At 44.8% G+C, this 12,122-nt stretch overlaps 1 protein-coding gene across 1 annotated transcript in view; it reads left to right on the top strand.

Annotated features, from left to right (window-relative positions):
* The first annotated feature begins 826 nt into the window (after positions 1-826).
* Positions 827-12,122, top strand: part of RAP1B (RAP1B, member of RAS oncogene family) — a 34,701-nt gene continuing 23,405 nt past the window's right edge. Inside the window, exon 1 of the mRNA XM_030959492.1 lies at positions 827-872. The gene's annotated coding sequence lies outside the window, so the exon portion shown is untranslated. The remainder of the gene's footprint in view (positions 873-12,122) is intronic.

Below are 12,122 nucleotides of genomic sequence, written 5' to 3'. Positions count from 1 at the left end.
GTCAGTTTTATACACTCTTGTGTAAGTGTGGAAGTGCCGTGGACTTCCTCAGAGCACAAGTTTTTTCTGAAAGCACCGCGTTAACTCTTTGCTTACTTAGGGTTTCCTAGAAACATAAATGCTCATTTAATCTTTATCAGCTAAACCCTTTGTAACTGGAAATATAGGTGACATCGGGGGGACGGGGGAGAAATGTGATTTGCATATTTTAGGATTAAAATAACAGAAGAGCTAATACTTATTTGCAGGCACTGGGAATCTGCTTTGTATCGGCAAGAATAATGGTAAGACTGTTCACATCCAGAGACATAATGGTCCACATAAAACCAGCAGTATGGGGCACCTCCGAAACACCCTTCACTAGTAGATCTCAACATCTTTTCAGAAACGCAGGAAATAGTGCGGTGGCATTTACTTTTCCAGCTCTTTACGTTCTTCATTAACTTTAAGCAACCATGACGTGCTTTGCGCGCCCCTTTGAGCTAAGCCACGGCTCCCAGCTGGAGCGCAAAGGAGCTCGGGCGAGGGACGGCGTTCCCCCAAGGAGACCCCGGCCACCCCGCTCCCCTCAGACCCGGCCCCGCCAACCCCGCCGCCCCCGGCCCGGGGTGGGGCGGGGCGGCCGCGCGCGTGCGCGGGGGGCGGTGCGCGGGGTCAGCCCTCCCCCGCGCCCGCCCCTCCCTCCGCCCCCGCCGCGCCAGAGCGAGGCTGGGCGTGCGGCGTCACGGCGACGGCCCCGAGCCGCGCCCCGGCACAGGCGGCGAGCGGAGCGCAGCGGAGCCGAGCGGAGCGCAGCGGGCGCGGCGCAGCGGGATCGGCCGGCGAGGCGGCGGCGGTGGCGCGCGGTCGGCGGGGAGCGGAGGCGCTGTCCGGTGGGTTGCGGCGGGCAGCGCAGGCCGGGCCGCGCCACTGTGGCGGGGAGCGGCGCGGCGTCTCTGGTACAGGTGGCGGGGCGGGGTGGGGTGGGGGCGGCGGCGAGAGGGGGGTGGCGGCGGCGACGGCGGGGAGCGGCGCGTTCTGAGGAAAGGGGCACCAGCCCGGAACATGGCGGAAGTGGAACCGGGAGCCGCCGCCTCGTCCGGCCTCAGGCGTGGTGGGACCCCGAGGGGGTGGGGGGAGCGGGGCGCCGAGGGGCAGCCGTCGCGGTCGGGCCCAGGGCCCGGCCCTGCCGTTCGCCGCCGCCCCCCGCCCGCCGGTCCCCGGAGCAGAAGTTGGAGCGGAAGCGGAAAGTTGTAACCCCGCGGGTCGGGGCCGCGACGTGGGGCCCGGACGGCCGCGGGGAGGGGCGGGTGACGGCCGGCGCGGCCCCGCCGCGGGCGGGGAAGGGGACGGTGCCCGGCGGCCGCCGGCGTTGTCAGCGGGAAGTCCGAGGCGAGCCCCACCTAGTCCGGCCGCGGGAGAGAAGCCGCTCGCTCTTTCCGGCCGGTGCGTGGGGGCGAGGCGGGGGGGGGTCAGGCCGGGCGCGGCCGGCCGGGGCAGCCCGCCGGGCTGTGCCTGGGGGGGGCACGGAGTGGGACAGGCAGCCAGCGCGGGGGCCTGCAAGTTCCCTTCCCGCTTATCACAAAATGAAATGACAGGGATGTTCGCCTCGTCTAAACGCCCCACCATCACCCGTGTCAACGCAAATGGAAGAATTTGACTGACACTTCCTGCGCCAAACCCGTCTAATGAGCCTGAGGTCCTGGTACCCTTCTGCGTGCCTTAGTGAAGAGGTGGTAGAAGGAAAACAAAGTTTGCAGAGGGGAAAATAAAACCAAATCTGCCTGTTCTCTCGTTGGCCCTAGATTGCAGAAGAGGATGAGAAACCAAGGTTTTTGCAAAAAAGAATAGCATGCTTTTATTCCTGTTTCCATCTTGAAGGCATGGATTATGCTGCCCAGGGTAAATGAAACAAAAAAAGGAAAATCTTTCTCTGTCCTGCTTTGGGATACGATAGTAAGGTTGTACAGTTCCAAGACAGAGGGTATGTCAGAGGTCGAAAATCATACAGGTTGTGTATGTGTTCTTGCATTTAGATGTTTTGATTAATGTAATTGTAATTTTTCACATATAACAGCTACAGCTTACCCTGGCATGAGATGTGTAGACAGTGTTTGACAAAGACTTTTCAGTACTCTTCACAGTGAGGTATATGTTGAAATTACTCTTATAAGAAAAGGAGTCAAGAAACACTCTTCCTTTCCATGAATTATAATTAAAAGGCAGTGAAGCAATCACATTACCTTTAAGAATAACCATTCAAAAACAAGTGTATTTCCCTTTGGAAAGAGTCTCTTATCTCTGTGAAAAACTTGGAACATTATTTAAGTTATAACCTTTTGGATGGCCTGCCTCTGTATTAAAATCACAAGCTTTTGGGAAGGGAAAAAACCCAACCAAACTTGGTAGAGTTGATTATTTAAATTTTTATTATTCATTGCATCTTTTTTTACTCTTGCTCAAAATCTATCCTGTAGACTTCATTCTAGATCAAAACGAACTGAGTGGATAGTGGGGTATACTTGTACTATTCACATTAAAGGCTTTGCAAAAATAAACTGACTAATTGGATGTGATTATTCCTTTGGTACATGTATGTCTCAGGGATGCTTCTTGTAGTGTTATGAGCTACTTCAGGTTTAGCTTAGAGCTGTAGTGTAAAACTGTATTATTTTTTGTACCCAGGTAACTGAGTTTGGAATGTCACTGTGCAGTGTAACTGCTATGTATCTTTTCTGCAGCAAAGATGATTGTACTTGGAGCACCTGTCTGCCTAGGGGTGAAATCATCTGCAAAACAGAGTTGAAAGACTACAAAAAAAGTAAAACTGGAACTTTTATATGGGGGGGAAGAACCCAATAGACTTTTTACTGTCTGTACCTGTGCTTCTATTACTATATATGTGCACCAGATAAGTTTTCTGAGTGGAATTAAAATTGTGCTATTTTGTTCGAAAGCTCTCCTACAGGACAATTCATCAAAAATAAATCTGAAGTGAGCCATGACAGTTCTTTTTGTGCTGTGCCAGTTTTTGCAGAGTAAAACTGGCTGTCTTTTTAATTGAGAGCCTTTCTGGAGCAGAGGCAAACAGATGGGAATCTAGGTGAGGGCCTACAAAAGGAGAAAGAAATTGCTTCCATGGCTGAGGAAGGAAGTGTGCTGAAGGCTACACTGTAGCTTGTGATCTCACAGTAAATGTGACAGGGAACTAAAATAAACAGTTGTCCACCTATCATCTGGGATGTGGGAAGTGCAAGAGTCACAGAAGTACTTGAGTACTTGATGCTTACTGCTACCGTGCCAATGCTGTCATGCACAGAGCTCTGTGAGCTGCTCAGGGTTAGGTACAGAGAGGTGCTCTTAAGGATAAGAATATCTTACTGATAAAAACAGGCACTCTTGTCCTTGGGTGTATGCTGAGAGGGTAGGTGGATCCTTTATGAATTGGCCTTTCCAAGTAATGCTTAGATGGCTTTCAGATACCTAGCTGACATTTGAGAGTGTTCGTCAGGTTAGGCTCCAGTTGGGAGTTTTAATCAAAATTGCTCCCTCAGTAAAACAGATCACTCAGCATGAGCAGTGTGACACAAGTCCGTGTTTAGCTTGTGGTTGTGAGTGCTGCCACTCCTTTAGCTCAGAGCTAATCCAAAAGCAGACCAAGTGCACTGTGTGGTGTCAGTGTGCTGAATCCCTGCTGAGTTGGGGCAGGCTTCTGCTGTGCTCTGTTTCATCTAGGTCAGGTACAGGGATATTTTAGACAGCCTCCTTGTTCAGAGAGATGAAAGGAGTATCTACAGTAACTACACCTTCATATTTCAAGGCAAACTTTGTTTTCCTGCTCAGATGTGGTTAAGATGGTGTGTTTCTATTTTTCTTGCATAAAGCAGGGGGAAAAAGAAGTGCTTTTGTACTTGAATGCGATTAATAGACCTGTTATCAAGCTGAGTTTACAAAGTTAACAGTTGAGTGTAGTAGATGTGTAGTACCTTAGAGGATCCAATGTATGGCTTTTTCCTTAAGGCCTGTCATGCGTGAGGCAACTGGGTGAGACAGGCATGGTAGAAGTAATATTTTAATGAAGTTGTGGCAGTTTGCTTGTAGTAGGCAAATGCTATTTCGAGCAAGTCAAAGACCTTGTCTGCTGGTCCAGACTGTTTCTTCGTGAAGCAGTTGAATGAGGTTACCTTCAAAAGCAGCAGTAGGTTATGGCTACTGGAAACTCATTTCTCAAGTTTTAGAATGTGTAAAGAAACATTCTAACAACTAAAGTGGAAAAGTTTTTTATTTTTATGTGTGCCTGCTCATGCATGCTGTTGTGGGCTCCTGACATACTGCATGTTCTTCTCTCTTCTAACAGCCAGGAAAGTGAGGAAGACTGTAAACAACAGGTTCGAAATCTGCCTATTAGGCAATTTTTGAAATAAAAAATTAATTATTTGGGGGTCCTCTAGCTATTCAGGATGCTTCGTTTTCAAGAGCAGTGTTTTAATAGTGATTTTTACTACTGAAGCAGTAGAGTGAAAGTCACTGTCAGACCCTAGAGAAATGTGTGTTATAGAATTACAGAAACTTTTTAGAGGTGAACCAGGAAGAAGAGGAGGCATTTGACATGATTTTGTACACTGTCCCAGTCAGCACTCTATAGTTATATTAATCTAAGGACTTGATGTTATTTGTAGTGAGTCCTGGCTATGCAGCTACAAAAAGAGATTGCTGAGTAAGTCCACATGGTTAGTTTATTCCTGACCAAGGGAGAGAGGCTAGACCATAGTGCAGGGGTAGGACAGCCTAGCCCTTCTCATGGATTAGTGTTTGCATCCTGTGCCAGGCAAGCAACATCTCATGTTTCTTCCCAGCTTGAAATTCTCTTCAGGAAATCTGTACTTTCTTAGATCACTTGGTATCACTCCTGCAGCTGTTGCAACACAGGAAGCCGGCCTAAATCTGAATGACTTGACCAGGTCTTCAGCAAAATGGATATTTTGTGCCACTGTTACTCATTCATTAAATAATTTCGAATGTATCTCTAATTGTAAAGCTGTGAGAAACCTTACATGATTAAATTTTTGGGCAGTATTGAGGACCTGGAACAGGAGAACAGTTTATTTTTATAACTGAAGACAAAGCTAGGCTCTGTCGTTCTTTTTTTTTTCATAGAAACTCAGGAGAATGTGTTCTTTGCATCAAGATTTGTTGACGTTGAAGTGACTCTTACAAGCTTTAATTATAGCATTTATTATTACCTAATTTCAGTAGGTAATCTGGATTAAAAGGAAATATGTACTTCAGCATTTCTAGTAGTATGGCTTACTCTATAACTTTTTGTGACATTGTCTTCAGTTAATCTGAAATAATTTGTCAACACAGATAGTCCCTGCAACTTTTTTTGTTTTTCTGCATTAGTTGTCTTAGCTTTTGAAGTCTTGTCCTATTTTTCCCACTCACAGTCTCTGTTTCTGAAAGCTAACCAATTGTGCCTTCACTTTTTTTTATGTCTGCAGTGAGGAAAAGTTTCTTAAAAGCATACTTCGTATATCAGGAGGAAGCAAAAAAATCAGTACCACCACATCTCTGTCAAGGATGAGCTGCAGACACTTGTGAGTTATCTATGTGGAGTTCAGAGGGGACGTACAGGAGATAGAAGGAGAACCTGTCACTAGGAGTGGCACTTCAGGACCACAGAAGTGAAAGTAGTTTTGGTAATTGCAGAGTCAGACCAGCTACTTTGATTTTTAATTTTTTTAGCAGTTTCATGTATGGTCAGTATTTTTTATTTGAGATGAATATTGGACTGCATCACAACCCAGATAACAGTGATTGTTAAGTTGTGAAACTGTACAATCCCTGTTTGCAGTTAATCAAATTTCTATAACACTTGGTCTAATACTTCTCCTAGAAGTGATTTGTTAGAAGACTAGTGGAAAGTTGCAAACTGTTGCAGAAGGGTGAATTGGAATGTGGAGCAGAAGTAATCTCCATTGACGTGGAAGTTACCTAAAAATCTTACTCTCTGCAATACAGTGTTTAGGACTAGATTGATTTATTTATCAGATGACAATTACTGTTGCTACTGAGTTGTGGAAATGTTCAAAGCCAGGCTGGATGGGGCCCTGAGCTGCCTCATCTAGGGGGTGGTATCACTGTCTGTGCCTGGCAGAACTACATCATCTCTTAGGTCCCTTTCTACTCAAGCCATTCTGTGTGCCTGGCTGTGTCCAGGTGCATGCGGGGACAGCCCAACAACTTACAGGAACCTCTGTCACTAATCTTGTACACATGAAGCAGTTATGGGGGGTTGTTAGAATTTGTAAGATGCTGTCAGTAACTCTCCTGTGATCTTTCACTGTGAAGCTACCTACAAGGTAACATTCTGATGTACTAATTGACCCATAAACGTAGCCTACTTGGCTTCATATGATTGTGTTTTGGATAAAATATTGCTGAAGGATTTTCTTTTGGTTGGGAGAGTGTGTAAATTAATACAGCTTGGCAAAATCTTGACTCTTGTACTTCTGGAGTTATATTTATGTAGTTAGTATGAATAAGGATGTATCATACTGTCTTTTTGTGACTCTTCTGACTTGTTTAAAATGGAGATTTGATGGGCAGTAGACATTCTGTGAGTCTGGTGATTTTATTCCTATTCAGGAATATTTGTTATTTAGTGTCTGTTGTTTATATTGGTAGAAGCATACAGAAAATGCAATGTTGTCTTCATGGGTTTTATGATGAGGAGTGTCAAAAATGAGTTTGTGGCAAATGTGAACTCTCCTTCAGAATTCTTAGAAATGTAATACCAATCCATGGATGAATTTCCAAGGCGGTTTTATATCAACAAGTTCGAGATGCCTTGGACTTGTGTTTTCTGTGAGCTGTTATGTTCAAAAATCTTACCCTCTACCAAGATAAGTTATTTCAGAATGTGCCATGCTTCTAGAAAGTGATGCCAAATTGTCATCAAATTGTCACTTGGTAGAATCAAAGAGACTGTAGTAGTCCTATGGCATCAAGGAGCACTGAAGAGGCAAGAATAGCTGACTGTCATGCTGGAGAACATCACTCTTCCATTTTTCTGATATATCTTTTTTGACTTAGTAGCAGATTAGATGAGATTTCACCAGAGACCCCCTGGCACTTAATCTCTGTGGGCATTGGGTAGGTTTGGAGACAAATAGGGAGAAGCTGTAATACTATAATAAGCAAGCACTTGTAGCTAGTTTTTTTCTGGATGCTTGGTCTTCAAATGTTCTTACTTTTGGTGTACAATTTTCTACTTGCTTTTAAATCTGAACACTAGAGAGGGAAGCAAGCATTTCTGAATTACAGCTATGTATACCTGTACTTACTGTATGTCCTTATTTTATTGTTACTTTTTCACCTTTCTTCATATTTGAGCTGCAATTTTTGTTTGCTTATATTTTTAATAATCCTCTGGTTTTTTGTCCTGATCTCCTTAAACCTTTTATTTCAGGAATTGCCCAAAGCTAAATTGAGGTTCAACCAGAGATCTTGCATAGAAAACTCAAGTGTGGTAGCTGAAATTCCACGAAGACTGAGGAGTCGAAAATGAGGTTTTACAATTAAGGGCTTTAGGCTGCTGTGTATGCTTGTGTTTGGCATCCTTTTGATCTGTGTGTTGCTTTTCATCAAACTCTTAAGAGTAATCTCAGAAGAAGAGTGCTGTATTAATGTAAGTACAAATTAGAGTGACAAAGTAAGAATATTTCATGTGGAGCCTGGAACAGAAAGATCTAGTAGGTTGTCCGGTTTTATGCTTGAAGAACAAAAAAGTCCTGAAGTCCTCCTTTTCCGCTGGAAATCTGGGTCCTGGTTAGCCAGGAAACAGGAGAAGAAGCACCATTAAGTGCATGTTAGTTTGAACATAATTAAGCTGCAGTAACCAATATTTTGAACAATGTGCGGTCTTGCTAACTAGTTCTGCTTCTAGCCAGAGGCAGGATCTTAAGATCCAGTTTGCAAAAACGTTTTTCAGAGACAAATATGTTAATTTAAAAATATTTGTATTTACAGTAATGCAATTCTTTTGTTACTTAATCTTATTGTGAGACTATTTTTTAAATAAGCTGCAAGTTTCACAGGGGAAACCTGAAGCCTCTTTTCTGAGCTGAATGCTGAATCTGCTGTGGTGGAAGTGAAAATAAGGAGTCACAGGTTTGCCTACAGAAGGTTGAAGGCACAGATCACAAGAACCTAAAGAGAGCAAGCATTTGGTAAACTGCAGGCACCTTAAGCAATGTAGGGATGAAAGACTGGTTTCCTGAAGGGTAAACTTACTTCCCTGGGACAGTCAGGGCAGACTGAAAAGTCATTCTTCTGCTTGGGTTTTGCCCCAAATACAGATTGTTTTGACATGCTTGTATTTAACTTGCTGAAAGTAGAACTCCTGAGTGAAGGATTAAGGATGTAGTGGTGATGCTCATTCAAGCGCTGTGGTGATTGTGATTGTCATAGCGTAAATAATAGATGACTCTTAGAAGACAGACATGTAGATTTTGTTTAGAAAGGTCTGCCCATCCAAAACTCTAGAGTCAATTTTACATTTCAGTAACCTTTGGACATCTTCTGTTACCTTATCAATGTGTTTGATTTGTTGTGGGTTGACCCTGGGTGGACATCAGGTGCCCACCAAAGCTGCTCTATCACTCCCCTTCTCAACTATATGGGATAGTGTATTGGGTTTGCATGGCGAAGGTTTGGTGGCATGTAGGCTATAGGGCTTCATCTTCTGTGAGAAGCTGCTAGGAGCTTCTTCTGTGCCTGGCGGATCCAGTCCCTGATCGCTCCAAAGATGAATGTGCCACTTGTCAAAACTTGACCAATTAGAAATGGTGGTAATGCCTCTGTGATAACAGATTTAGGAAGAAGAAAGAAAAAAGTTACTGCATATTTGTAATTGCAGCCAGAGAAGAGCAGGGTGAGAACATGTGAGAGGAACAACTCCGCAGACACTGAGGTCAGTAGAGAAAGAGGGGCAGGAGGTGCTCCAGGCACCAAAGCTGGGATTCCTCTGCAGCCTGTGGTGCAGCCCATGGGGATGCAGCTGTGCCCCTGCAGCCCACGGAGGACCGTGAGGATGCAGAGATCCACCTGCAGCCTGTGGAGGACACCCACACCAGAGCAGGTGGATTCCTGAGAGGAGACTGTGAACCCATGGGAGGCCTGTTCTGAAGCAGGCTCCTGGCAGGGACCTGCAGACTGATGGAGGGAAGAGCCCCACACTAGAGGAGTGCCCTGGTAGAACTTGTGATCCTATGGGGGACCAATGCTGGAGCAGCCTGTCCTTGAAGGACTGCACCCCATGGGAGTGATCCATGCTGCAGCAGTTTGAGGGGTTCTGTTGCCCATGGAATGGACTCATATTGCAGCCATTTGCAGAGAACTGTTGTTAGTGCGATGGACTCACATTGGAGTAATTCGTGGTGAACTATTTCCTGTGGGAGGGACCCCGTGTTGGAGCTGGGGAAGGACTCCTCTCCCTGAGCAATGGGAGAAAGAGCCTGTGATGAACTGACCATAACCCCCATTCCCTTCTCCCTGTGCTGCTGGGGAAGAAGGTAAAACTTAGGAAGGAGGGAGGGGTGAGGGGGAGGTGTTTTAAGGTCTTACTTTACATCTCATTATACTGCTCTGATTTTGTTAGTAATAAATTCAGTTAATATCTCTAATTCCAGCCTTTTTTGCCTCCAATTGGATTTGTTGAGTGATCTCTTCTGGTCCTTACCTCAACTCATGAACCTTTCATTATATTTTCTCTCCCTTGTCCAGGGCAGAGAATTGTGGTAAAGAGTCTTTGGTGGGTGCCTGGCATCCAGCCAGGGTCAACTCACTGCAGATAGAAAAAACACAGCACAAGGCTTGTGGGTCAAGATAAGGACAGGGAAGGCTGCTTGCCAGTTGTTGTCATGGGGATAAAATAGTTGTCAGCTTGAGGAAATCAGTTTAATTTATTGCAAATCATATAGGATAGGATAATGAGAAATAAACCCAAATCTTAGTGACACCTTCTTCCCAGGCTGAACTTAGCTCCTAAATTTTCTGCTACCTCTCCCTTAGAGGCACAGTGGGGTAGGAAATGGGGGCTACAGTCAATAGCATGTACATGTTGTCTCTGCTGCTCCTTCCTCAGTAGGACTCCACACACTCCCTACTCCAGTGTGGGGTCTCTCCCATGGGAGATAGTCCTTCACAAACTTCTCCAGTGGCAGTCCCTTCTAGGGGTGCAGTCCTTCAAGAACAAACTATTCCAGCATTCCCATAGTGTTACAGTCTCCAGGTGTTTAGCTACTCTGGCCTGGGCTCCGTGGGCTGCCAATGGATCTCTGCTCCACTGTGCAATTCCGTGGGCTGCAGTGGGACAGCCTGTCCCACCGTGGGCTGCAGGCAAATCTCTGCACGGGCACCTGCAGTACCTCCTCCCCCTCCTACTTTGCTTCACTTTGGTGTCTGCAGAGTTGTTGCTCTTGCATATTCTCACTCCTTTCTCTGCTGCTGTTGTTCCCCTAACAGTTGACCCCTCCAACCCTCTTCTTAAATATGTTGTTCAATAGGTGCTGCTGTTACTGATGGACTCAGCTTTGGCCTGCAGTGGGTCTGTCCTGGAGCCTATCTGGCACTGGAGATGGGGGAAGCTTCTGGCAGCTTCTCACAGAAGCCACCTAGCTAACAAAACATTGCCATGCAAACCAAATACAATTTGACTTCTAGCAAAGTGAGTCTTGAGGTATGACAGGTTTCTCCAGAAAATGGCAAGCTTTAAAGATGCAGAGGAACCAAGAATTACGGTCTAAATATGAACAAGAGTGATCTTAAGAAGATTCAAATAGAATCTTGTGGAGACTTGATTAAACAAGTTTAATCCTCATTAATTTGGTAACTCAGTACTAAAGATCTAGTCCATGTAATTGAAAGTGGTGTGGGGATGAGTGTAATTCAGATTCATTTGGTTAAAATTATTCAGTTTTTTGTGTAGGTGTCCTCATGGGAGAGGATATGAGCTCAGGCTTGCAAGTGTGAATTGCTTACCTTTGGGGTTATGCTCCTAACTCAGATCTTTCACCTCTTGAAAATTTGTGGCCCATTAAATGAGAGTTCTGGGGGTGCTAAGGTGCATGAGCCACTCACAGAGCAGGTGTAGAGCTATGGCAGTTCACAGCTTTGCATGCACATATTAGCTAGAACTTGTTTTTATGAGGACTGTTGGTTTGTTTTTTGGGTTGGATTTGTTTTGTTGGTTGGGGATTTTGGCAGGGGACAAGGGGATGGGGAATTGTTTTAGTGGGTGAGATTTTTTCTGTGGGGTTTAGTTTTAATTGGTTGAACATTTTTTGTGTTTGGGGTTTTTCTTAAATACCCTCTTCTGAAGCTTGTAGCAACTTAACAGTTGCCTAAAGAGCAACCAAGGGCAGAGGTGTGAAGGTCAGTGTCTACAGTTTACAGTTGTCATCTTCTAGTTAAGGTTTGCTTGTGCGTTGGACATTGTCTGCGGAGCAACCATCCCTAGGTTCAAAGTGGTACTGCCTTGCTGCCAGAAAGAGAACAGGATTTTTTTTTTTTGCTCAGGTTTCACCCTCTTCCATTAAGCGTTTCAGACCCTTTAGAAGCTCGTGTTCATTAGTGGATTCAGCTAATGAAGTTAATTGTGAAAAGAAGCAGTTAAGGTTGAACCTCTGTCATTGCACAAGTAGCAAAACCATGTAGCAGAAAATAGTGGTTGTTGCTGGGTGTCAGTGTATGCCTTTGTCAGGTTACCCTCAGAAAGATGTCTGAAGCTGTAACAAAAGAACCATTGGTGAATATAGGTGTAATTTGAGTGACTTTCAGTGAGGTTTGTTGCTCATGTTCAAATACCATGTTTCTCTTAGGGAAGTATTAGGAAGTATTGAGAGTTAAAACAGACGTGAGTTACAATTACTTGAGACTTTGCTGGTATGGTTCAGTTATCGTGAAAGAGATAATTTTATTCCTGTTAATGAATGCTAGTAGTGAGTAGTCGCAATTTGCATAGAATCAGTGTCTTTTCAACAGATAAAACTTCTAATCTTAATTAAAATGACATATGGGAATTTGTAAGACTTCTCTCTGGCTACCAACCTGATTAGTAATAGAATTACTGTAAATTGTAC

Source organism: Camarhynchus parvulus, chromosome 1A (genome assembly GCF_901933205.1).
Source record: "Camarhynchus parvulus chromosome 1A, STF_HiC, whole genome shotgun sequence".
Lineage (NCBI taxonomy): Eukaryota > Metazoa > Chordata > Aves > Passeriformes > Thraupidae > Camarhynchus > Camarhynchus parvulus.
Note: the sequence above shows the minus strand (reverse complement) of the source record. Positions and strands in the feature narration are given on the sequence as shown.